Source organism: Eriocheir sinensis, unplaced genomic scaffold (genome assembly GCF_024679095.1).
Source record: "Eriocheir sinensis breed Jianghai 21 unplaced genomic scaffold, ASM2467909v1 Scaffold29, whole genome shotgun sequence".
Classification (NCBI taxonomy): Eukaryota; Metazoa; Arthropoda; class Malacostraca; order Decapoda; family Varunidae; genus Eriocheir; species Eriocheir sinensis.
The window spans coordinates 1281895-1309885 of NW_026111598.1; the positions used below are offsets into that span (position 1 = coordinate 1281895).

Here is a 27991-nt window from a genome sequence, read left to right on the forward strand (position 1 = left end):
ATTAGAACCTGACTGATCTTCGTTTCGGCCTTTGCAAGTAATTGACGTGAGGGACCAAAGTGTCCGAGGGCCATATTTTTAAACATTTTGTCGCCAAAGCACACATATTTAGCAAGGCTCTCTTAGTTGTGGGCATTCCAGGGGTAGTTTTATGACTGGTGGTAGTGTGACCCTTCTAATGTACCACAAACCCTAGGAAAACGCTCATTAGAATAGATTAATCTCCTCTACGGCCTTTGAAAGTAGTTAACGTGAGGCGGAACCGTCCGAGAACACTGACCAAATATCAGTTGTACCATGCCTTTCTATCTGTTCTTATCCATTCATTTAAGTCTTCTCTCTTAGGAAGGAAAGCTCAAATACGTACCATGAACCAGCACTTGACACTGGTAGACTCCTCTATGACGTTCCTTTTTCCTCCTCCTCTCGTCTTCCTCCAGGTCTCTCCTCTCTTGATGATTGTAGATTCTTCTCCTTCCTCCTCCTCCCTCCTCGTCTTCCTCTTCTATCTCAGTGTCCGCATTTATCTCTCATTTTAATTTTTCCTCCTCCCAGATGTCCATCTCTCCACCTCATCGTCTCCTCCATTTTACCTCTCTCTACCTACTTTTGTTCCTTTTGTATGTAAATCCTTAATTTTTCCTTCTCTCATAGCCTTCCTCCCTCCACACATTCTCTCTCCACCTCTCGTCTCCTCCATTTTACCTCCCTCTACCTGTCTTTCTTCCTCTCGTACGTAAATCCCTCTCGTGTAAATCCTTTTTCTCTGTATATATATTATCCCAGTTAATTCTCTGATTTCATTTCTCCACAGCTTTTAATATATATATACGAGGCTTCCGGAAGAGAAATTGTAAGGCACAGTGACCTATTGTTACATAAATTAGTTTGTTAACATTCCCAGGACAGTTTACGGGACTTCCAGCCCTCCGTACATCCCATATAAGGGTGCTTTTCCCTTGCATTCATTCCTTGTTCTTTTTGTGGGAGGTTTTGTCTGCCTTTCCCAATGCAAACTAGAACATAATAGCTCTGTTAAGATGTAAAGTGCAAGGGAAAAGAGACTCCGTACACTATACACAAGGGTCTATGTTTCTTACGACACTTCTCTGCCGGATGCCTCAAATATTAATCTCTGTATACATATTCTTTTATTTTATCTTCCTATTATGTCTGCAAGCGCTCTCGTTTTTCCTGCTTGTAATGTTGTCTGTTCATCTTACTGTCTAAGGTGTATATATCTCATAGTAATCTTAAATATTCTTCAACATAATTGTTTTTATTTTCTCATATGTCTGCAAGCTCTCGTCTTTCCGCCCTCTCGTGTTGACCTTATTTCTCTCTCTTGTCTAAGGTGTATATATATCTCACAGTAATCTCTCATATATTCATCTCTGTACCATGTTCCTTTATGACTCCCTTGTTGCTATCATTGTGTCGCTCCCTCCCTGCTGAAGTGAGGTAAGCGCCATGAGGGTTCATCTTGAGGTATCACTTGCCTGGCATAGACCAACTATTCAGGCCTCATCAGACTAAAATTCAAAGATGTTGAGTCGTTATGGTGGATTTAAGTTCATTCTAATGCCTGGGAAAAGCGCAGAAACAGGGGAATCAGTTTCTTGTGCATATGGCTTGTCTCACATGAGCAGGGAGCAACACAGTTGTAGGGGTCTGTTGTTCCTCTCTCTCTCTCTCTTGTAACCTTTCTTCTCGTTTCTGTGATTTTCTCTGATTTTGAGTTGTCTTTTTCTAGATGTCTGTCTGTTGTGTTATGGCTTTGTCTTGTAAGGTAATGATTTCCCTTCATTTCTACGGCTTTTTCTTGAACTTTTTTGACCTCGTTATGTATATGCAATCTTTAATGTCTTTCTCTGCTCTCGAGTACTCTTATTTTTATAGATGTCTGATTTACGTCTTGTTTAATGTTCTTGTGTTCCCTTCATTTCCGTTGCTTAACTATTTTGACCTGTGTATGCAATCTCTCCTCTTAATAAGTTCCCTTCATCTTCCTCTCTCATAAGCTTATATTTCTAATGTTTCTTTCCTTGTATTAGTTAGTTATACTTATTTTATATAATAAGTTGATTTTTGTGGTTTAAATTAGTTTCTCCTTGCTTAAATTTTAAAATTATCAAAACAAAAAAAAATTCAGTTTATAGCCAAAAAATACATGAAAAATGGCTTTAAAATGAACAAAATTTGCCATAACTAGCAGTAAAAATAGCTTGAAAATCTGTACTAAGTCCATTATACTTCTTCGGGCGTCCGGAGATTTAGCACAATGGTTATTTGTAAAATAAAACACAAGATTCGTCCCTGAACTTTATTTTCACGAGATAGAAAGTTCACATCTCGCTAGCTAATACATAAGAATCCGTGGCAGTCTTCAGAGTTGAACGATTCTTTTCTCTCGGCAGAATCGAGCGGTTGAGTGGACTCCATCTCTCGAGGGGCGGCTTCGTATCCCAGCGTGATCTCCTGCAAGGCATCCCAGCACACACCACATGCTCTGGAGGGGGAGAGAACGTCAAGATGAATCGGCCTTGTCTTGGAGGAAATGTACTCTGTTTTGATTTTGCTCTCAATAAACATAGACCCTAAGATTTTTTTAATTATAAAACACCAGAACAGTTTGCAGTCTTTCTCCGGAGAGGCTTTGAAGTATAATTGACATAGGGACAAATTTAAGGTTAAAATTTCTCATTTTTTGCTTATTTCTGGCCAAAAGAGGCATATTTTAGATGAATTTCTGGATTATTCAAGCTATGTAACAGAAAATATATTAAGCATATAAAACAATCAATATAAATAAATTAAGACAGGGCAAGGTTAGCAGAGAATTCAAAAGCCAAGATGAAGGGATGGTCTAAGTGAGCACAAAAGCTGAGAGGAACAGGAGTCAAACCGAGGCTAAAAGTAGAGATAATGAGGACAATAATTAATGAAACTGAACTGAAAACATCCATGTATACAAAAACGAAGGAGAAATCTAACAAAAGACTTCAAAATCTGAGACCAAAGCCAATATTACAAAACTACCCAGCGTCCAGCCGAGAGGGGCATAAGGGACCTTGTATATATTATAAGCAAGGTTCGGAAGTCTTGAAATGTGTTCTGGGAGGGAAACTTAACCCCTAGTTTACTGAATAACTGGTCATTTAATCCCTCTTATCAGGACACACTGAGGAGGAATGGATTGATGGTTATAACATGGAACGATTATATGTATAGAGAGGAGAGAAAGTGAGGAGGAGGAGGAGAATATGAAATGAAGAGAAGTAAAAGGGAAGAGACAAAGATATAGAGGAAGACGAGAGAAGGAATATCTATCAGGGAGGAGGAAAAAATAAGATACAAGGGAGAGGAAGGGGCAGAAACGGCAGTAGAAGGGAGGAAGGATGAACAGCAGGAGGGAAGTCACCACAGCCCGGCCGACCCCATAAGGTACAGTATAAAGACCCTTGTTAACGAGAGGAAAAAAATCAATGAAATTACAAGGAAATTAGTGATGAGAACATAATACAGAAAGATTATTGTTATGTGGATTATTATGACCTCTGCTGGGACGTGCAGGCCTATGTAATTATTAATCACAGCACTGCCTCCACACACACTCGCACCTATATATAACTAACTAATGAATGAACTAATTGATTAACTACGTGTGATGACTGCTTACTAACTAATGACTCAATAAACTAATTAACTAATGAATGAACTAATAAATTAACTTATTGATTAACTACATGCTATGACTGCTTACTAACTAATGACTCGATAAACTAATTAACTAATGGATGAACTAATTAACTAGCTAACTGACTAACAGGGGGCTACCGTAACTCAATATAAGCTTAGGTCAGTATTTATAGATGTTTCCGCCCCTCTCATCAACTGTTTCCAAAGGCCGAGAAGATGAGTGAAGTTCTACTGAGTGTTATTGTAAGTTCATGGTACAGAAAAATGGTCACATTACCACCAGGGTCATTAAATTAGCCCTGGAAATGCCCTAAAATCCTACAAAAACCATGTCAAATGTGTGTTACTTAGGTTCATGGTACAGAAGAAGGGTCAAACTACCACCAAGATCATAAAACTACCCCTGAAAGTAACCAGAAATCTTATGAAAGCCGTGTCAAATGCTTGTTTTTTGAGTAAACTGCCCGTGGCCAAAAAATTTCCACTTATCCCCAGACTGAAATGAACGTGGAGCCTCCGAGCCTTTGACCTAAACCTTTTTGGTGTGACCAGCGATAGTCTCAGTATCCTCGGTGTTGTTCGTTTAGGCAAAACACTTACATCATACGTTTGGAGTTCTATGTGTTCACTGCCGTCTGAGTCCTTTACGATTGGTCCAACCTGCTATACAATAAGGTGGTTACAAGGGAGATCTTTTAAGGCCATGGATAAACCTGTGCGCCTTGATTCTCCCCAGGCAAGAGCTCTTTCCATGATGTCTGTGTCTGCCAGCGACACCACACCATTCCAAGATAACACAACGAAGCAAACTCAGGTTTACGGGGGAGGGAAAAGTGTCAGTGTGATAGTAGGGAGTCGAAAACCCTCAGTGAGCCACAATGCACAGTCCCATACATATCAGTCCCTAATGCCACCGTGGGTTGCGACGTCTGCTGGAAGGGCCTACAGTCAAACAATTTCAAATAGTACATTTTGCATTGACTTCCTTGGGTCCTATCCTCCCTCTGCTCTGCCACACAGTCCCAACACCTATTTTTCCCTCTCATATGTTACCTATAGATAAGATAGGAGAGGAAGGGAATCTGAATCAAACGCCCAAAAGGACTATTTGAAATGGTTATTCTATAGTTGTTTGATCCTTATTCTGTACCGTGAACTAAAAACACACATTTGGCAAGGCTTTCATGGGGATTTTGTTTATTTCCAGGGGTAGTTGTGTGACCCTGGTGGTAGTCTGATCCTTCCTCTGTATCATGAACCTAAAAACACAAATTTGCTAAGGCTTTCGTGGGAGTTTTGAACATTTCCAGGGGTAGTTTTGTGACCCTGGTGCTAGTTTGACCCTTCTTCAGTAGCATGAACCTAAAGAACACTCACTGGAACCTGACTGACTCCCTCTTTGACCTTTAGAAATAGCTGATGTGAGAAGCGAAAGAGTATACCAGCCTAATTCATGATGAAATTAGTGTCAATGCAGACCCCACAAGACCGGTGCAAAGTCATCATTATCTTTAATGGTGAAGGCCTCAGTTATCGCCAAATAGCACAGCCAATTGGTGTGTCCATCTCTAACATAGCACGATGAATGGGTCTGCAGATATGTGGCCACAGGCTCCACTAGTGACAGGCCTCAAAGCAGACTTAACAGTGTAATTACCATAGGGGTGCATGCACTCATTACCAAACAAATACTTCCTATCCTCATATATTGTATATATGTAACCATAATGACGCAGTATGTGGTTTACGTATTAATTTTGGCATATAATTCTGTATACTTTTACTGGCAATTATGCTTCTAAACTACCACCTGGCACTATCATTCCCTCAACTGAATAAGAATGAGGTCAGCCACAGCATTTAAACTGCCTGACAATGGTCCCCAAGCACACACACATTCATCATGGCTTTAGTAGGAGTTGTGGGCTTTTCCATGGGTGGTATCTTGACCCTGGTGGGAGTCTGACAAGACTCTGTACCATTAACTCAAGAAATACTCCTGAGAACACATTTTGCCTTTCTTTTGGCATTTAAGAATAACTAATGTGAGAGTCGGAAGAGTCCAAGAATAGCGATCAATGTCCTGAGTGGAGTGGCTTACATAATTGTATCCACACCACAGTCTCATAATGATTGTCAATAATTTATGTAATGCATTGATGACCTAATGTCAGTGACTCAGAGCTGAGTTAGTTAGCACCAGAATGGCATCTTGCATATGAACAACCACCCTTGTGGTGAAGAATTATCACCCCAACCAATTATTATAGTACGCTTACGTCAACGATATATTTCCAGCACAGAATATGAGCAATGCATTATCTAGATCAAGCGTCAAGGCTCATCAGTGCACATGTGATCCTGAGTCACTGGCACCTCACTCCTTCATTGAGTATGAGTACACAGGGCTAACACGTTCTACACAGGGAGAAGTGTCTCACAATTGTTGGTCTGTGTATCTCAGAATGGCTGGGATGCTTACAGTGTTGGAGAAGGTTTTGGTGAGTGTATCTAAGGGAGCTTCACCCTGCCTGCCTGTTTGAGGTGGCCATGTCTACCTGGTGGTCCCAGTGTGGCGTTGAGTCTCGCCCCTGATTTGGTTTGTCCCATCCTGATCTGCACATGGCAGAAGCCAAATTTTAACTATGACTGAGTAACTAAGTGTGAAGAAGTACCAAGGAGGACCTAAAAAGCGATGCAAAGTGGAACAGGTCAAAAGAATAAGCGGAGGGATTGTTGACATTCTAGTTATATACATACATACATACATACGTCATCACTTACTTTAATAAAAATATAAATAACATTGTAAACAAAGCCCGGACAAACCAAATCAGGTGGATGAGGCTTAACGCCATACCAGGGCACAGCTACATGGCCAGCAGCTGTGCCTTTGCTATCTATTAACCCGGTAGCAGCAACGGGCCAAATTTGTGGCTTTACCACGTACCAGCGATGGGCCAAATTCTTGCCATGATATAAATCCCCCTAAATAGATGATGCGTAAACACAAATGCATTGATACATATTATGAAATGGTTTGTGTGAGTGATGATTTTTTTCTCATTATTCTCGCTTAGAGGGAGCGGCCTTTAGGAACCATGATCCCCACATCTACCACCAGGTTAATGCCCTAGCCACACCACACCCCACATCAGACCTGCCACACCCAGCCACACCACACCCCATATCTACACCACCCCGCCAAGCCACACCACACCCCATATCAGACCGTGATAAAACACACCACACTGCATATCACACCCAGCCACACCACACCCCAAATCTACACCACCCAGTCAAGCCACACCACACCCCATATCAGATCATGATGAGCCACACCACACCAGCAACATCACACCACACCTCATAATAGATCCTAGCACACCACACATCCCCCATCACAGCCAAGAACATCAAACCACATAGCGCACCCAGCCACACCAGAGCCCACACACCATCCGGCCACACCCTTCACACCATGTTACACTAAACGTCACAGCTATATTAATACCCTATATCACTTGGCACTTACATATAGCAGTCAGTGACACTCTATTGCATTAGTCTTCCATTATGAACCATCTTGGTTGAGTAGATTATCTCACTATATACAAAAACTATGGTTAGTATACTCCTGAAAACCTTCTCTCTCTCTCTCTCACACACACACACACACACACACACACAATCCTCTAGGGCAGGGGTCGGCAAGCTTCACAGTGCCAGGCAGGGCCAGAGACAGCTTCTAGGTGCACTGGAGTGCCAAGGTGAACCCAAAAGTGACTGTACAAAAACTTTATAGATAATTATCAGGCACACAGTGACTAGATTACAAGAAATTTATTGAAAACCATGCACATCAGAGTGCAGACAACAGTTTTATCATATTAGTGGGATGGTTGGTGCCACGGAGAAGTGACTCAATGTCTGGATTGACTGATGAGGTGGTCACTCAGCTGGGAGTGTATGTGAGACTTTGTATATTCCATTTTTGAAAAGAGTTGTTCACAACATTACCAAACATGGCAACGATGCGTTTTACATGCTTAATGTATTTGAGAGAAGGGAGTATAAGTTCACGGAAGAAGAGGTGCGGTACCTTGCCTTCTGCTCCTCATCACACAAAGTTGCGGGCCAGATTGTGATAGACATATCAAGCAGGGTGACGGACCATGAGTTCCGTCTCTGGCCCGTGGGTTGGAGGTTGCCGACCCCTGCTCTAGGGCACAAGCTTTCCATAGTTTTGATCACCCCACAACACTTACATATCTTTTTCTCTTTAAAATATTTCAACATGGGAAATGGTGTGTACGGAAAGCAGAAGACAGTAAAAGTAATGAACAGTGTGTGTGTGTGTGTGTGTGTGTGTGTGTGTGTGTGTGTGTGTGTGTGTGTGTGTGTGTGTGTGTGTGTGTGTGTGTGTGTGTGTGTGTGTGTGTGTGTGTGTGAGCTCAAGGGCAAAAAAAAAGGAAACAATAGTGAAAGAAAGCCTGCAACTCACTGCTCCTATAGAAAAGCATTCAGAGGAGTGGCCAAGATAGGTCAATTTTGGGAGGAGAGGTGTCCTGATACCCTCCTCTTGAAAGAGTTCAAGTCATAGGCAGGAGGAAATACAGATGAAGGAAGATTGTTCCAGAGTTTACCAGTGTGAGGGATGAAAGAATGAAGATGCTGGTTTGGACAGTAAACGGATGAGCTAGAATAGAAAGTCGAGTGGAGTGGGGCCATAGGATGGGGGGAGGCATGCAGTTAGCAAGTTCAGAAGAGCAGTCAGCATGAAAATATTGATAGAAGATAGAAAAGCAACATGACGGCAGAATTTAAGAGGTAGAAGACTATCAGTGAGAGGGGAGTAGATGAGACGAAGAGCCTTAGACTCCACTCTGTCCAAGAGAGCTGTGTGAGTGGAGCCTCCCCACACGAGATGCATACTCCATATGAGGGCGGACAAGGCCCCTGTATATGGATAGCAACTGTGCAAGGGAGAAGAACTGGCGGAGACGATACAGAACGCCCAACCTCAAGGAAGCTGATTTAGTGAGAGATGTGAAGTTTCCAGTTAAGGATGTTTAGTGTTGAAGAAGGTGACAGCTGAGTGTTGTCAAAGATTAGGGGATGTCATTTCAGGATAATTTTAGCCGAGGCTCAACTTTTGGTCTCACCTGTAGTTTGTTCTTCACATCCTGGGTGACTGAAGATGATGGAGCAGTCAGGCTCCCCAGGGATGATCAGGCTGACTGGAGGTGGACTGCAGAGGAGAGGAGGGAGGGATGGGTTGTTGGGATGGGACGGGAGGCTTTGGGAAGGGAGAATGTGGCTGGCACTGAGGGGAGGGAGGGAGGGATTGGTTGTTGGGATGGGACGGGAGACTCTGGGAGGGGAGAATGTGGCTGGCACTGAGGGGAGGAGGGAGGGATGGGTTGTTGGGATGGGACGGGAGACTCTGGGAGGGGAGAATGTGGCTGGCACTGAGGGGAGGAGGGAGGGATGGGTTGTTGGGATGGGACGGGAGACTCTGGGAGGGGAGAATGTGCCTGGCACTAAGGGGAGGAGGGAGGGATGGGTTGTTGGGATGGGACGGGAGACTCTGGGGGGGGAATATGTGGCTGACTGCTCTTCTGAACTTGCTAACTGCATGCCTCCCCCTCCCGCGCCCTCACCACACTCGACTTTCTACTCAAGCTCATCCTTTTACTGTCCAAACCCCTTACGCACGAGTTAACCAGCATCGTCACTCTTTCATCCCTCACACTGGTAATCTCTGGAACAATCTTCCTTCATCTGTATTTCCTCCTGCCTATGACTTGAACTCTTTCAAGAGGAGGTTATCGGGACACCTCTCCTCCCGAAATTGACCTCTCTTTTGGCCACCCCTCTGAACGCTTTTCTATTGGGGCAGTGAGTTGTGGACTTTCTTTCATTACTATCTCCTTTTTTTGCCCTTGAGCCGTTTCCTTTGCTGTAGAAAAAAAAATCCCAATATGGATTTCTTCCCCTTCAGGACTCATTTGAAGGGAGGAGAACATACAGCAACAAGACACAAGGAGCAGGTTCACAGGAAACAAAGAAGTTCAGCCGCAGCTCTCACACTTGGAGCTGAAGAAGAGAAAGATCTTGCCGATTGGTATAAGGAGAATGAATTCTTATACAACAGTGAGAAGGCTGACTTCAAAAACCAAAATAAAAAGCAAGAGCCTTTCAAGTAAAGGCTGAACAGCTGTGCATCTGCAAACCAAGATCAACTCTGAGAGATAGAGTCGGGAGGAAAAAAAAACAAGCCCTCTGGTGGTCTCACACACAGGGAGATGTGTATCATAAAGAACTATGGCTTCATTGCCAAGTACATTCACGAGGAAGGTCGCAGAAGGCAAGTGGCCAAGCACTGCCCACCAAGTGAAGAATATGGCTGCTGAAACATGGCTCATGAAACAGCAGCCATCAAGAGTGACTCTGAACTCGTGTTTCATGAGTGGAAACAAATGGACCCAGCCACTTGGAAGAGATTCGAGCTAATTGATAAATATATATATATATATATATATATATATATATATATATATATATATATATATATATATATATATATATATATATATATATATATATATATATATATATATAATAATGTATGGATTTGAAGAGCCTCAGCAGGAGGGCCAGCTGCACGTCATCTCATCCTTCCTCCGCACCAAGCTAAGTATACCGTGTATCGTTAGTGTAGCCAGGTCAGAGTAGGTTCTGTAGGCGCACGGAGACGCGCTAGGTCAGTTTGTGTGTGTGTGGTGGAGTTTTCTGTTCTTTTGTTGTAATAAAGTTGTGCATAGTTGTACACACCTTATCAGTTAACCTTTGGGGACACTGAGGGTCCTTGCCAGACCCATAAGGAGATATAATTAAGAACCCTACAGATGATTTGAGGTCCTTTGTGTGTGTCGTGGTCACCACGAGGCTTCCTACAGAGATCAAGCTCCGTGTTGGGAGGCCTGTACGAACACAGAGGAAGCCAGGTAAGTCGTGCTTACTACACTTTTGCCAGTAGTACACCTCTTCGTGTCTCTTGACGCACCACAGGGATCATCCCTTGCTGGCTAGTTTCACCTTTTGAGCTCACGCACTGTTTAATCAAAATTTTCTCCTTAACACTACGGCTATATTGCCAAGTACATGAGGAAGGTCTCAGAAGGCAAGCAGCCAAGCATTGCCCACCAAGTGAAGAATATGGATGGGTTGTTGGGATGGGACGGGAGACTTTGGGAGGGGAGAATGTGCCTGGCACTGAGGGGAGGAGGGAGGGATGGGTTGTTGGGTGGGGAGGGAGTCTCTTGGAGGGAGGTTAGGGTGCCATGAGGAAAGGTCCCCGAGGAAGAGGGTGTCTCCAGGCTCTGTTTCTCAGCTGGCCTGTCGTGGTGTTTGGGGAACCTGTGGAGATAAATAAACTATGATGGTCTCCATGGTCACATTAGTTTTGCAAGAGCCCATCAACCCTTTGACTGTGGATTTCCTCCAAGAAGACCTCACCAAGCTACAGGAATGGAGCAAAAAGTGTCTGCTACAATTCAATGAAGAAAAATGTAGAGTTCTGCACCTTGGGAGTGGATGTCCAGCACACCAATACCACATGGGAAACACTCCACTATCCACCACAGAGCCAGAGAAAAACGTGGGAGTATAGGTTATCAGGCTATCAGTGAAGGCAAAATCCCTGACAATCGCAGTGGAGGGGTTAAAACATCAAGTGTATGACAAGAGCACTGGTTTCAATAGATATTTCCTCCTACAACTAAGACCCTTAGGAATAATGATAAGCCAGAACAAATACCTTTGGGAAGCACTGTGGAGGCGGAGGCAGAAAAATGTGAAGACAACCACCCGGGAGCAAGGAGACCACCACCGTCAGGGGAAAGCAGGGACCTGAAAAATAAAAAATATTAGGGAAAGAAAGAAAACCAAAGGAAAGGACAGTAGAAAAAGAGAAAGGAAGGAAACTGGTTGGCATTATAAGACACTTCGGCTAATCACATCAGCTATTTCTAAAGGTCAAAGAGTGGGTCAGTCGGGTTCCAATGAGTGTTTCTTTAGATTCATGGAAGGGTCAAACTACCACCAGGATTATAACACTACCCCTGGAAATGCCCACAACTCCTAGGAAAGCCTTTTCAAATCTGTGTTTCTTCAGGTTCATGGTACAAAAGAAGGGTCAAACTACCACCAGGGTCATAAAACTACCCCTGGAAATGCCCACAACTCCTAGGAAAGCCTTTTCAAATCTGTGTTTCTTCAGGTTCATGGTACAGAAGAAGGGTCACACTCCCACCAGGGTAACAAAACTACCCCTGGAAATGCCCACAACTCCTAGGAAAGCCTTGTCAAGTATGTGTTCTTGGGCGGGGAAATGTCTTATACTACGAGCCTTTATCCCGAACAAGTTGTTGAGACTCAGGGCAATATCCAGACATTTATATTACTGATTTAATGTTTAATTAGACACTGGAAACAAGTTGCAGTAATAACCAAAAGCTTGTAATTAGTTCCTCCCCATTAAAAAGACTCATTTAGCAGCAAGTTTTCCCCCACTACTAGTTCTGAATTTATTGTGTCGGTAGAATAGGTATTATGGTGACATCTTTTAGCTGGCGGCTTTGGTGGAGTGAACACTGCTGCCACGTTTCCTAAGCCTGCAATACTGCCTCTCTGTGTGTGTGTGTGTGTGTGTGTGTGTGTGTGTGTGTGTGTGTGTGTGTGTGTGTGTGTGTGTGTGTGTGTTGCTTTGTTTCACCGGATGTATCCTACTATAATACAGAGGCTGAGCTGCCGTGGTGTCTGGGCCAGGGATGCAAAGTGGCACGCTGCACATGTGACGGGTTCAGGCCGGGTAGACACTCACGATCAAGTGATTTAATGTATTATATTTTCTTATTAAAAACTGGCTTATTTTTACTGTTATTCCTTCACATTATATTATATTTATAGTTGTGAAAGTACTTGTCCCCCTCAAAACTAAAGTAAATGTCAAAGGTATGTGGCAGCTTTTTTGAGAACTGGCATCCGAAGCTCTGCCGGGTCAGGCTGGGTCACTGTCAAGTGCTGCCGCTCACCACTGGCTTAGTTTTTATTCTTTTTAAGAAATTTGTTTATTTTTACTTGTATTCCTTCACAGAACATTCTAAAAAAAAAATGTGAAAATACCTTCCACCCAAGAACTACAGTGAAAGCCAATAACACCTGGCAACATCTTTTTAGGAACACTGTAAATTATGTGTGCCATGTTTTCTTTATTGGTGCATAAATATCTTATGCATATCAAGTTTACTGTTCTTTGTAATGCTTAAGAGGCCATGGCCTGGGAGGCGTGGCACCAGTGTTCATGAGGGAAGTACTGTTCTTTGTAATGCTTAAGAGGCCATGGCCTGGGAGGCGTGGCACCAGTGTTCATGAGGGAAGTACCCGCGCCACTACACCAAAGCCTCCATAGAAGAGATGGCGCACCAGAACTAAATGACGTCACCACCACCACCTCCATCTCAACCACCACTCACCACAAACAAACAAACAAACATTCCTAATACACACGCACCACCCCCTAAAAAATCCTGGGTCACCCGCAGCCAGCCATCACTAAATGGTTGACATTTCAATGCCTGTTGTGCACCTGCCGCCGCCGCCGCCGCAAAATATCGTGCAGAGGCTCAACTTGCTTACTGTTTCTACATTTCACTCAGTGGTCACCAACATCACAAGTGGACAAACTACTACAAAACCAGGCAAATGAATGTTTTCCCTGCTGTGTATTCCCCAGCATGCATGCTTATTGAACGTCAGAGCAACTTATTTCTGCCAGGAGGTATTTCTCTCAGCACTGAAACACGCATAGTGGACTGCCACTGCCACGTCCCGTCCTGCGTTAGGTATTTCCGGTGCCCACACTGCGTGCCCAATAAATTCAAACTAACTAAACCTAACTCTAGGTATGCCATTTGTTATGTGTTTGTCTGTCTGTATGGTCAAGCAGATAAAGTTCAGTATTTTAAAACTGTAGTGAGTGCATTTTTTCAGCAAACCACAAAACCAGTACATAAAATTATGTTTGTCAAGGGTTGCCCTGAAATATGTGCAAAATACGCATCATAACGTCCCTCCCCCTTCCTCCTGCCTTCACCAGCATCTGTCAGTCATGGCAGGCCAGAGAAATTTTAGGGTTGCCACCTGTTCCTTAAAATATGGATTCATTCTGTATTGGACAATGGGATGTTGCATTCCTTATATTTTTAAGCTCAAGGTGGCAGCCATTACTGAGACTCTATTCCCATTGTTTTCCACTTTGAGCACTCTTGTCTTGCAGCGAACAAAGGGAACCCACGCTCACGTCTTTGACCTGTACAAAGAGATTCGCCAGTCCTCGTCGAGACTAACTTGGTCGGCTAGGCTGACGTCAGGGGACAGAGTAGTCTATCGGCATCCATCCCTCCCCTCCATGAGCCATCACCCGGCAAGGGTCTGTGGTCCCTTCTTGGAGGGAAGTACACGCTTGACGGCCTCCATATAGTCTGTGTCCCCACTGTGAGGTGGCTAAAAAAATATGTATATAAAGAAAATAAAAAATAAATAAATAAAAAATAACGCATCATATCAGCATTCAAAAAACTTTTGGATTTCTGAATTCTGGATGAAGGATTCTCCAGCTGTATTGTTGCAATGTTTGGAGAGCCCCTGTTGGTGCTGGGACAAGAGTTATGAACAGTTTTGTGTGTACCATACCAAGGACAGACAACATCCCCACAACTTATTATTATCATTAATACAGCCCCTAGTGTGAGGACGCGTAGTGCACATGGCTGTTGTACATTCACCCACAGATACTTATCTACTTACACTCCTATATTCATGTCTATTCCTGTACAGCTTGCACGGATGACTTCTGCGCCAGAGCCCGCACATGGAGATATGCCGTGCAACTTCATATCTAACTCCCATACCATCATTACAAGGCAGGAGTGTGTGTCTGGCAGTGACTTACATCTGCACTGGTGTGAGGGAAAGAGGTTCCCCCTCCCTCCCTCCTGTGGGGATTGACAGTGTGTATTGCCTTGAACAATTCATCCTGAAATTTCCCCCATATCCTCCTTGTGTTTCCCTCCACTGTTGCTGGATTACATAAGGGATGGAAAACATAGAGGAGGCAAAACAATCTGATCTTTACATGGCTGGGCATAATGAAGCCTCCTCTTCCTTTGGAGGTCACTTATCAGTGGCTTCTTCTGCGCGCCATAACACCTGCAGCCAAGGTCACGTTGCAGTTTCTTGCCCTGTACGGAGCGACACATCACCAGGGAGAGTGTGGGTTTGTTCTCTCAGTTTCCTGGTTCTAAGGTGAGGAGTGACATCAAGCCATCTATCGTCCTAACACGTTCCTGCTTCTGTAGTTTTTTTTCCCCTGGTTGTTGAGTGTCCACTTTCAGCCGGCCTTAAATCAGTGGGTCAAGTTTCTCACTGTTCAGTCCTTTTAGCTTGAAAGTTTCCTTATTTTTGTGTCCAGCAATGTAAAGATCAGAGACTGCTGCCTCCTGGATGTCTTCCAGCTGTTACGTAATCCAGAAAAAATGGGCGAAAACACCAGGATGTGGCTAAAGTTCAGGCTGAATTGTTCAAGACCATGCAAACTCAAGCCCCTGGAGGGAGGGAGACCTTCCTTCCCTCACACCAGTGAGTGGAGAAAAAGATGTAGCAAGTCACTGCCTCTAAGTTAATGCCTCTTGCATCCTAATGATGGCATGGTGCGCGGCATATCTCTGAGCATGGACTCCGGTCCAAAAGTCAAGTCATCTGTGCGTGCAAGCTGTAAAGACACTTTCATTCGAGCAAAAAAACTGCAAGTTTACTTACAAAATTGTATCATGGCATCATTTGATGTAAAATCCCTATTTACAAATATTCCTCTCAATGAAGCTGTTGTTATCTGTTGTGAAAATATTTTTAGGAAATGTGCAAACCACCAAACTGCTACGAGGTGTGTGCTGGGAACTAACATCAAGGAGACTCAGCTGGGAATGGAAAAAAAGAAGACCAAGAATTTAACACAAAAGAAACAACTGTAGGATGAAAATTACTGCCAGAGGAAGATGAACAAGGAATTACTGATGAAGTTAACAACACTCACCAATTGTTTCCTGTGTTCCCCCTTCATCCTTCTCCTCCTCTTGTTCTTCTTCCTCCTCTTCCTCTTCTTCTTCTTATCTCTGCAAATTCATTTAGGAATTAGAACTGTATAAACACAGATTCTTTTGGAGAATAATAAATTCCTGCAAGAATTTTAATGTTCTTATTTTATGAGAGAGAGAGGGAGTGTGTGTGTGTGTGTGTGTGTGTGTGTGTGTGTGTGTGTGTGTGTGTGTGTGTGTGTGTGTGTGCAGTATCTATAGGAACAGATGAGTGTAGTAAAGGTTTAGCATGAGGGCAAGGAGGAGGAGGGGGAGGCCAGTGCTCCACCCAGCCACCCTGACCCTCAAAACTAACAGGGAAACAGGACAAAGGAAATATTAGCTTAGAACATAACCTCCCTTGTCTGTCCTAACCTTCAAAGATTTATTCTATCACAGGGTTTAGACAAGAATTGCTCTGCTCTTTATAATACATGAAGGAGAGAAGGACTGGAGGTGAGGGAGGACAACCTCTTCAAGCCAGTTCCCAGACAGCTCTCTTCCGCAGCATTTAAATCATTCCCTCGTCCTCTGCCTCCTCCTCTCTCATTGCCGTCACCTTCATGTTCTCTTCCTTGGCATCTAGGTGTTTGGGGCCCACACTGAACAGGCAGCGTTATTGTCCGCACTCCTCCCTCTCCACCTGTTGAGTGAGAAGTAACGGATGAAAAAAATAACCTGGATCTAAAGTGACTACCTAAGGGTAAAGGTTATAGGGAAGGCTAAGAGTATGTGGTGAGGAAGGAGTTGGCCTTGATGCTGTAAAAACTTGGAAACTAACACAACTACAATTATAAAAAAAGGTGGAAAAACTAAATATCCTAGAGGTTTGAACAGCTACTTCCAAGAATTCCCAATGCTTAACAATGATGATAATGGAAAGTTGGAAAGTTTGGTTTAGTGGGCGCAACATCTGTGGTCATATGCCGGAGAGACAGGAGGGGAAGGAATTATAGGAGACGGGACACAACCCACGATTAATACCTGGTACCCATTCACTGTTGGGTTGACAGGGACGTAGGGTATCAGAAAAGGCGCCCAAATTTTTCCGCTCCGCCCAGGAATCGAACCCGGTTGTGAGCCGAGTGTGCTAACCACTGCACCACGAAGCCCCCGTGATGATGATAGACCAGAACACACATACCTTCCAGAGGAGTTGTGGAGGTACACGGGAGGAGACCAGCTGGAAGACCTGAAGGAGGAGGAAGGCCAGGGAGGAGAGTCTTCCATCGGCAAGGCTGGGAGACTCACAGCCCGACCACCAAAAAGACCTGAAATGAAAGGAAATCAATCAAGGAGAGAAAACACAAACAAAGGAAAAGACAGTAAAAAAAAGAGGTAAGAAATACCTGAGAGATCAACTAATGAGCCTTGCCCCCCCTGGCGTAAGGCCCCACTGATTGGTGATTGGTTGATATCTTCATGCCAATGCACAGTGGGCCAGAATGGGTGATTATGGGACAAAAATATTTCCACTGCAGAAAATGTTTATTTTGTCCAAATATGCTTTTTCACTGATAATAAATGAAAAAATTATCATAAAGTAAGTATCAGTAATTGATTCCGAACATATAAATCTAGTAAGCTTTTCAATCCATTAAACGTAATTAACGTGAATTAATGGGAACTCAAGGTATATAATCGTTTCACCACATTTTGCATATTATACAATAAGAGATGTAAGACTTATAATATAAATGCTTCCTCTAAATAGGTTTCTAAATCAAATAAAGTAACTTTTCATGTAGCTGTAGATAAAATTAACTACGGGTATATTAAATACAGGAAGGCTGCTAATCAGTCATAGTGCATGTCTAGAATTATGGTTTATGCTCTCCAGATGATGTCTCAGGATCTGTAACAAGGAGCTTGATTTGGTGTTTCAGCTGGTAGACCTTTCTTGTGTATGCTCCACATTTTATTTCTCATTGAGGTTATTAGGGGATCTGATGAGCAAAATAGCCTTCGCATTAAGTCCTCATTTGTTTTTTTACGAGATACCTTACGGCAAAATGACTCTCTGAACTTTTTGAAGTCTTTATTCTTGGCTTCTTGTGCTTCTTCGGAATAAAGTCCAATTGGTAGGTTAAACTGTTCTATTACTGAAGCTCCATGAATAAGGATCCTATGCAAGCTTTGAGGCATGTAATACCAGTTGTACTCTTCCATATATTTCAGCAGTATTGACGCAGAAGGATTTGAATGCTGCAATGTTGACTGATTGGTGGCCTCTAATACTTTTATCGAGTTTTTAGAGGCAGGAGCGATGGCTAGAGGGCGGCAGAAGAGAAAGGAATGTATGAGACAGGTGTCTATAAATGTGAATGGTTTAGGTGGTGAGGAAAAGAGGAGAGTGATGATTGAAAATTTTGTAAATGGTAGAGTGGATGTGTTGGGAGTGAGTGAAACACATATTCGAGGAACTGGTGTGAGTGACGGTAGAGAGGGTACGTGGGAGGGTGTGCCTGGGGGGGTTGTATGGACGGGGATAGATGAGAAGTATAGAGGCAGGAGTAAGGAAGGATGTGCTATTGTGATGTCTGAAAGAGTGTGGAATGGTGTGACTGATTATGGTTGGAAGGGATCAGGAATTGTGTGGCTGAAAGGAAAAGTAGGTTTAGAAAAGTATACATGGGTGTGTATTTATGCACCAGTAAATGTGAAAAGTAAAAAAGGACTGAGAGAAAGGGAAGCTTTTGGGGAGGAAGTGAATGCATGTTTGAAGAGTTTTGAGAAAGAAAGGAAACTTATTATGATGGGAGATATGAATGCTAAAGTGGGTGATGAATGTGTGATGGATGTGGTGCAAAGACTTACAGAAGAGAAAATCAGTGAAGAACAAGGAGGCTTCAGGAAGGGGATGTGTGGATCAGATATTTGCCTTCAGGATGGTAGTAGAAAAAATAATAGCAAAAGGAAAGAAACTATACGCTGCCTTCATGGATTTGGAAAAGCTTATGACAGAGTCGATTGGATTGCATTGTGGGATGTTTTAAAGATTTATGGTGTGGGAGGAAAACTGCTTAGTGCAATAAAGTCTTTCTATGAGGATGCATCTGCATGTGTCAAAATTACTGGAGAAACAAGTGAACATTTTGAGATAAAAGTGGGCTTAAGACAAGGGTGCGTCATGTCACCATGGTTATTCAATATTTATATGGATGGTGTCATTAGAGAAATTAAGGCCAAAGTTGGAGAAGTTGGAGTAAGACTGTTCGATGAGGGAAGGAAGTGGGTACTGAATTCGATACTGTTTGCTGATGACACGGTGCTCATTGCAGAAAATGAAAGTGACCTACAAAATTTGGTCAGTGTTTTTGATAGTGTCTGTAACAGGAGAAAGCTGAAAGTAAATGTCAACAAAAGTAAAGTGATGGTTTGTGAGCGAAGTAGAAGTGAGGTTGTAGATTTTGTATGCCCATATAGAGTGGGAATTGAATGTGAAAAAGAATGCAAAATAATTTTGAATGGTGAAGAAATGGAGGAGGTCAATGAGTTTAAGTACCTTGGATCAGTTATGTGTAAGCATGGAGGGAGAGATAAGAGAAAGGGCATTGCAAGGAAGAAGGGTGGTAGGGTCTTTGGGACGAATCATGAATGGCAGAAGTGTGAGCATGGAGGTAAAGAGGGATTTGAGAAATACAATAATAGTACCAACCCTCACATATGCAAGTGAAATGTGGGCCTGGAATGAAAGTCAGAGGTCTAGAGTGCAGGCAGTGGAAATGAGTTATTTGAGGAGTGCATATGGTGTGAGTAGAATGGATGGAATGAGTAATGAAAGTGTGTATGAACATTTTGGAATGTGTCACAGGGGTGAAGGGAAGAAGTGTGGAGTGGTGGAAGAAGTGAAGCGACAGACCTTAAAGTGGTTTGGCCACATGGAGCGAATGGAGGAGAGTAAGATGACCAGAAGGGTGTATGTGAGTGAGATAGAGGGTGTTAATGCTAGAGGACGACCTCCAGTGAAATGGAGGGATAGGGTGCAAGAGTACGTTAGGGAGAGGGGGGAAAGATCTTTGAGAAACTTTGAGCAGGCAAGGAGGGAGTGTCTGGATAGAGAAAGATGGAAGCTCTTCTGGCGTGTACATCCCCTGGTGGGAGCTCCTAGGAGCAGGCGTCCATGAAATGAATGAATGAATGAATGTTGATATCGAGTCCAGATGATAGAGTACACAAGATAATGTGCAAGTTCTTCAGTAATTCGACTTTGAGTCCGAGGATTCCACTTGATATTTCAACAAGTTGGAAAAATCTTCTTGCAGTATTTCCATCATTTGATGTACCAGAGCCAGATTGTTTTGGCATGTCGACAACTAATCCTGTTTGACAACGAAAGGCTTTCTGTATTTTAGATTTCTGCTTTTGAACTGCTTCCTTTTCTTCTTGTGTTCTTCCTTGCCATTTCTTTACAGGTAACTTGTAGGATAGATGTAAGCAGCATTCCATAGTTCTTATCCAGGCATGTAAAGTTGATAATCCATGTCATTCCATCCTTGGACATAGACCGCTCTGAGACATTTTCTATGCCATTCATTTGCTTTGGAGATGCCCCGCACAGAGGACAACATTGCACTGAGTTGGCGAGTGATAAAGAGGATGCCACTTTTCCATCAATCATTGTCAAGTTCACCTCATGAATGACACTTGCGCCATTATTTATTTGTGTTGGTCTAAGTTGACATATTGCTTCTTTTAGGAATTTCTCTTCCTCAACTAAAACTTCTGAGGTTTCCTTGACAAACTTGAATCGTGTAGGTCTACAATAAAATGGTGATGAAGGTTTATTATTCTTCCATACAAGGACTTTCTCATTAGCTTCTGTTTCTCCACTAAGTTGTAGAGGCACCAAACAAGTGACAAAGAAACAGGATTCAGACACAACATTTTGTTCTTGGTTATCACTCCGTATCTGCTTGTAAATGCTCAGGCCAGTTGTGCCATCAAGTCCCATCTTGCAAATTAACCTATATTCATTAATCTCGTGATTGACCCCAACTCGCTCAAATATTCTCCTTGTTGTATGGTCCAAAAGGTCTTGCAAGGTAACTTCAGCAGAACCGTCAGTAACTAGCCATTCTTTGGGAGGAGAAGGTAAGCAGTCTTCTTTGGCCAATCGAACATTGTTGTAGGAGGGAAAGATTTTTGATTTCTTTTCCAGTGCACTGTTTCTCAGATTTTGGTAGCTTCTCTTTGAAAGACCACGGTCTAAGATCAATGACAGTGCTTCACTTGGAGAAAAGGAGCATTCAGTGTTATATGATGAAGTTGATGGGCTTTCAAAGTTAACTTGGGCTAACGACTTCGCTAACTGTGGCTGTCCATTCATTCTGAGAACTCTGGATGTTGAAAATACAAGCCTCTGGGGAGTTGTGTTTGTGAGCTCTTCAGTTTTTCTTCTCTTTGTTTTTTCTGACGAGTCTTGAAAACTTTCAGGCCTGGGTCTTCCTCGGCATTTTGCACGTGTTTCATCAGGTGTGCTTTGATACACTTTGGTGGCCAGCCAGTCTTTGTTCCTACTCAACATATAATTTAGGTTTCTGCTAGCTCGTTTACACCTGATTTTCAAATCCTTAAGAAAGTTAGTCACAACATTTTCTGCTATAGTGTTATCACTTACAATGTCTTTGATCTTTCCAAGTAAGAAACCATGTAATTTTCCATCACTGAAACTATGTATATACCCAGTCTTTATTTATTCATTAAATAGATATTCATTATCAATACTCATTTCTGTTCTAGAAAATATTGGATATCTGAAAAAGAAAATATATCATATTAATGCTTTTAAACGTAACATTTAGTTTTTTTTAGCGTGTAACAGAAAAATAAAGGTAAAGGGTGACTTTTTTTTTACTTGGCGCAGCGCCCGCGTGGCACGGCATGAAACACAGACGTCACCAACTGTTCTCTGTGTACTATGTAAAAGTCACAGCCAGTAGCAAAAAATATCTTGTGATATTATTTACGACAGAACTGCCTAACATTTGACACCAGTGCCAATCTTTGCAAAGCTTTGCAATTTTTTGTCCCCTCTAAAGAACCTTTACATACATGACAATATTTTAACTTCTCAATATTTTTTTCTCAGAATATTTATAACCCACTTATAGAGCACAATTATATTAAACAAGCACCTCAGCATATGTAAATGTGCACCTAAAAGAAGTGTTAAAGAATGGATAATGCCAACAACACCCTGTCACGAACAGTAGCTAAAGAAACAATGACTAGTCTTTGCTGGCGAAAGCCGTCCCCTTTCCACAGCACACGTTGGATCATGTTTCAACCTGTATATGAGTTGAATGGCATGCTACCTGTAACATAGCATTCCTTTGTCTCGGACATGTGTATTTTTTATTTTTATGACTTTTAGAGTGATTGGGAAAAGTCAAAATTTGAATTTTGTCCACATGCTGGCACACTGTGCAATGGCATCATTTTTTGGTTGAGTGTAAGTTTCCTCACTCTCCCAAATTAGGTAATTAGCAGCCCTCTCCACCAGCGCGGCGAGGCATAAAGAAAGGCAGTTTTTGTCTCCCTCACTCATGAGTCAGATGGAGCGTCTGGCTGCTGTGGGCTGTAAACCTTTGTGGTGCTGGTCGCGGCCATACGGCCGACCACACAATAGTGATAACAGTGTTATACAGTGCAATACACTGACTGGATGGAGAGTAATTCTTATTTTATTCTCTTTACTGTCAGTATCATATATTTTTTTAAGTACATAATGGCACGGAGGCCTTTCAATATCGCACAAATGATTCATGGTGCTAATTGTGGTACTGGAAATGTGAAGGAAGCATAAGGATCCTGATAAGATTCTGCTGTTATCAATGCTTCTACTGCCTTGAAAAGTTGGCTTACAAAATGTTTATTTATGGAGGCAGGAACATAAGTTGAGTAAAAAATTGTTTATGCACACTTTATTCCATGTCCATAAATGCTCCGAGGCATTATTATTATTTTTTAATGATTCATAAAAACTACAACAAATAACAAAGTCATTGCTATACTATGCATAATGATAAATGCAAGGTTTAGGGAGGAAAATACCTAAGAAACAAAATATTTTGGCGTGATAAAAATCTGACTCAAGCCAGCGAGACACGATTTTACAAATGAGCACAGAAACGAAAACTTATTAGGGCTAAGTTAGGTGTCTAGTTTGGCTCCACAATTTCATCTCTGAGGCCGCATTAGTTAGTTACAAGTGTCAGATTCTCACAGCCAACATGTCAAAAACCCAGTCATGAGAAATGATTTAAGAAGATCAACAAAACCAAGTCAGCGCACCTTCAAAAAACAGCCCACAATAGACACATCACCCACGGCAGTGTTGATCAAGACTAAATGTGTTGAAAGCATTTAGTGTATTATGACAGCAAGGGTTTCAACAGCTGTTTCCTCCTACAATTAACCTGGTAGCAGCGACGGGCCAAATAGGTGGCTTTACCGCGTACCAGCGACGGGCAAAATTCTTCCCATGACATAAACCCCCATAATATATACGTATGCGTTTGATCACCAATGCATTGATACATATAATATAATGGTTTGTGTGCGTGATGATTTTTTGTCATTAATTCACTGAGAGGGGTCTTTAAGAAACATGATCGCCACAGCTGCTGGGTTAACACTGCTTAAAAATAATGGTAAGCCAGAACAAATACCGGGGAATATTCACGAGAGGGAAGCCTATCTATTAGTTTTGAGATGCTGACTGTTTATTTCTGGACAAAATATGCTGCTGTTTATCATGGAGACTATTTTTCTCTGGAAATGACTAAATGACTGACTTTTCAATGCCTTTTGTGCACCTGCTGCCGCAGCCACATACTTGCTTGCAGAGAGGTTCAACTTGGGGGACGAGTGGGATATCAGGGGTTTTGGGTGGGGGAGCAGATTTAAACTATTACAACACAACTTTACATAACCTAACCTCTAACAGGGGCCTTTGCCCCCCTCCTAACCAGAGGGGGCTGCGCCACAGAGTTATATACTAGAGGGTTCAACTCCATTCTCTTGCCACGGTGAGAGGTGAGGCCACTGTTCCTGCCTGTTACTCTGTGGTCGGCCGCCATAGGGTGACGGATTGGCGACCTTTCCATGGTTCCACATGTTCACACTTAACCACTATTAGCGAGCCACCATTATGATATTTTGGAAAACTGAGCCAATCATTGTGTTGATGAGACATTGCTGCATATCATCATCACAAATATATTGCATCAGGTAAACACCCACAATAAAATAATGAGAAAAATAGTGTATAAACATTTTTGTTCACCTTTTTTGCTTCAACTCCTTGTCATCATTATACTTTTTATTGCATTAGAGTTTCATTTACAGTTTCAAATTCAGCACATTGATTCAGATGGTATATGACATGTACCAATGTAACAATAATCAGGGGTAAAAAATGGACAAGAAAATAACAAGTCTATCTGACAGAGGATCGCCGAGGCGCTGCTAACCTGATAATAGCAGACATAACTATGTCATGTTAAATTTCTCTGTCTCGCCATCCGTCACCTTAAGATGGCCGCCAATTGCTTCAAAGTCCAGGCTCTGGGAACCCTCTATGTATATAACTCTGTGGGCTGCGCTTCCCCTGGACCCCCAAAAGTATATGCGACATTTCTGCAAGGAGGTATTTCTTGCAGCAGCGGCTGGACTGCCAGGCAGGAGGCTACGCTTTGTGAGTATTATCCCAAGAATTAGTACCTTTGAGAAGACATGTGGAGGCAGGAGGTGTGAGGAGGACAGCCACCAGCCAGGAGTCTGCCCCCAGGCATCAGGGACCTGAAATACAGTAAACAAATATTAAGGAAAGGAAGACAAAACAAAGGAAAACAGTAACACAAAGGAAAGATATCTTATTTTGTCCTGGTAACCTTCAGCCCTCACAGATACCAACGGCAGAGTGTGGCAGCGGCCACTACAACTGTGTGAAAATACTACCCGTGTGTGTGTGGGGGCATACATCAGGGGACGCATCACCTCACCCACCCCACACAATAATAACACTTGCCAACACACACACAGCCTTGATCACCTTCCCCGTATGTCCAGCAGGGTTCCCGGCGGCTGCTTGTGGTGTCGAAAGGCTGAGAGAACGATTGTCACTTCCTAACAGACCTCACACCCTCCACAAGGCTTGGAATGGCGAAAAAGTGTGGACTGGCTCGGCTGGGGCAGAGGTCGGCGGCCATCTTGTCTTCCTCTTCTTCTTCTTTGACCTGCATAGTGTTATTTCCTTATTTATTTTTTTAATTGTGTTTTAATGGCGGAGAATACTTGATGAAAATGTGGTTACTGTTTTTACGGGTTTAAATTGTCTTACAAAAGTGTTTTCATGTGTTTTAAGGGGATATTGGATTTCCCGGCATTCGCTCTAATGGCGCAAAATTATGAATAAAACGTCATTAGTGTTTTTTGGGGGCTAATTTGTGTTTCATTTTATTTATTTTGATAAGTATTGCTCGTCTCTTGACTTTTATCAACTTGTAAACATCAACTTGAGGGAAACACTTTGTCCCAGCGTCCTCTATACTCTCTCCTTCCCGAAACATAAACAAGAGTCGTCTTCAATATATTATTATAGCCAATTGATATGACCTTGTCTAACCTTGACTAATACAACTACAAACTTATTTTGAGAGAGAGAGAGAGAGAGAGAGAGAGAGAGAGAGAGAGGGTTGGTGGGTAGGGATGGGCAAGTACCGTTAATTTGAGTACCAGTAGTACCGGTATCGAAAACTCAAGTACCGTTAGTACGGGTACCAGTATCGGTACCCAAAGTTTTTCTTAATGACTTCTGATGAAATTCCCAAACAAATTTCCTGTAAAAAAACTCTCTCTTCCTTCAACAATATCAACTAGAGTAGAAATGCAACGTTTAGGAGCCTTCTGATTAATGTAAAATCACTTAGGTTTAAGGACAGACCACCTAGTCTGTACTGTTGTAAAAGATGAAAAAACCTGACATAGGTTTTATTGCACACAAAACAACTGGAGTCACCTCCTGAAACAATAGAAACAGCCACTATTACAACACGCACTACTTTACATGCACAATAACAAACAAATACATCAAAGTAAGTGCCAGACAACACAGGGACATCCACAAGCAATAATATGCGCGAAGACACACAAATAGCAACATAATAAGCTGGTAAATGCAAACAGAGAAACACAACGTACATGAGAGCATAAATATAAAACTACATTGAACATATATTACCACATTCTCCCCACCTATGAAATTCAAGCAGCATAATCATCAAAATGCTTAGGTGCCGCCGGGTCCTTTCGGACCTCCGGTGGTACAGGTGTAGTGCCTTGACCAGATGCAGCAGGATGCTCTTGAACAGCACTTTCCCCAGGTGTAACGTCATGAGTGACTTCTTGAAGAGCAGGTTCAGTTTGCTCTAGCATCTGGACAGCGCACCTCAGACTCTGATATACCTAGAGACTCTAGAGCAGGCATCACCAAATATGAACGGTCCAGGTCCGGACCGAGCGATAGTTCTCCGGGCCACGTGACCAATCTGCGGCGGTGACATCAGCAGGAGAGAGTCATGGCAGGTGGCGCGGGGCGCCGTGCGCTGGCAGGTGTCCAACAGGCCAGGGTGAGGTGACCATTACTCTCAATTTCCACACTGCAGTAAGATGGTCAAGCTAATATGCAGGGTGGCGGGAAATCCATGACCAAAGAGAGAATCGTGGTGTTAGGTATCTGGGTGCTGTATTTATTTCACCATGACCTTGAGGTCTTCAATTTGTTGCCTGGGACTACTTATTTAAGGCAAAGAGCCTGGCTGTGCACTCCATTACTTGTTTCACTGCGGTAATAGACAATAAATACTGTTGAATCCATGAAGAATGTCGACATGAGAACGACTATAGGAACACCAGCTGGACCCGTTCGGACCTTTTACTTGGGAAATTTTAAAGAACTTGGACCTCAGTGACACTGTTGAATACCCCTGCAATTGCAAATGGCCGGACCCCGGTCCCGGATCAGTTGATGGATTATCCGGACCCAGCCTGACCAATCTGCGGCCAAGGTGACAGCAGGGGAGGAGGTGTGGCGGGTGGCAGGGGGCGCCGTGCAACAGGCCAGTGAGACGTGAACACTCTCAATTTCCTGCAGTAGGAAGAGTCAGAAAGCTAATATGCAGGAGTGGCAGGTAGCATGACCAAAGGGCGTGGTAGGTATCGTTGTGCCTTTCTGCATGGTGACGAAGGTCTTAAATTGTTGCCTGGGTTTACTTTTATTTGGGCAAAAAGAGCTGGCTGTACTCTGTTAAACATTTTCCTGCATTGAAAATAGACAATAATACTGTGAATCCATATGAAAATGTCGACAAGGGAACAGCTACTCAAGACACAAGCACAGAACTTCCGTTCGGACCTTTACTTGAGGAAATTTTAAGAGGCTGGACCTCAGTGACAATTGAATACCCACTGCAATTTAAAGCAGTGAAAGGTCTGGTGGCCTCCACGCTGCTACTATCATCACCATTTAAAGGTGCAAGATGCCTCAAAGACACAGTGGACTCTCTACCATCAGGAAACTTGACATGGGCATATTCAGGATTAGCTTCTACTATTTCTACTTCATCTACTAGAGGTCATTCTTGCTGTGCCGTACTTGTCGTCTTAATAGAGCAGGACCTTTGGTGACAAGCCAGGTAGGCAACGTACGACTGACGTGGACTTCCGAGGATGCTTTAGGAAACGCTCGTGTGGTGTACAATTAGTTGACGTACATAGCAGGGAACGGATAGAGTGAAGTGCATCTGGGAGGACAACTTCCATTGCGAGACATCAAGATTCCTTGTTCTGAGAGCTAACCGAATGGTTTTCCATATGATTCCATTGTACCTCTCCACCTGACCATTGCCCCTTAGGTTGTAGGGCGTAGTGCGACTGGTAGCTACTCCTTTCTCTAGTAAGAATTTCTTCAGTTCTTCTGACATGAAACCCTGTCTGAGTGTACGTATGCTGGCATTCCGAATAGTGCAAACAGTTTGCAAACACCCGATGATAGCACCAGCAGTCATGTCTGAACAAGGGAACGCAAAAGG

The 27991-nt window shown here is 42.9% G+C and overlaps 1 long non-coding RNA gene across 4 annotated transcripts; it reads right to left on the bottom strand.

Annotated features, from left to right (window-relative positions):
• Nucleotides 1-1686: 1686 nt before the first annotated feature.
• On the bottom strand, nucleotides 1687-25455 carry LOC126991489 (uncharacterized). Of its 4 annotated transcripts, XR_007745584.1 has the most exons (8): nucleotides 24955-25455; nucleotides 24624-24701; nucleotides 17041-17167; nucleotides 16368-16539; nucleotides 15857-15935; nucleotides 11522-11613; nucleotides 8865-8950; nucleotides 1687-2509 (listed from the first exon to the last, which is right to left on the bottom strand). It is a non-coding gene; the product is annotated as an uncharacterized LOC126991489 (long non-coding RNA). The 4 variants fall into 4 exon arrangements; XR_007745583.1 differs by lacking the exons at nucleotides 1687-2509; nucleotides 8865-8950 and adding an exon at nucleotides 10839-11121 and having other exon boundaries at nucleotides 16331-16539; nucleotides 24955-25452; XR_007745581.1 differs by lacking the exons at nucleotides 1687-2509; nucleotides 8865-8950 and adding an exon at nucleotides 10839-11121 and having other exon boundaries at nucleotides 24955-25449.
• Nucleotides 25456-27991: the final 2536 nt, after the last annotated feature.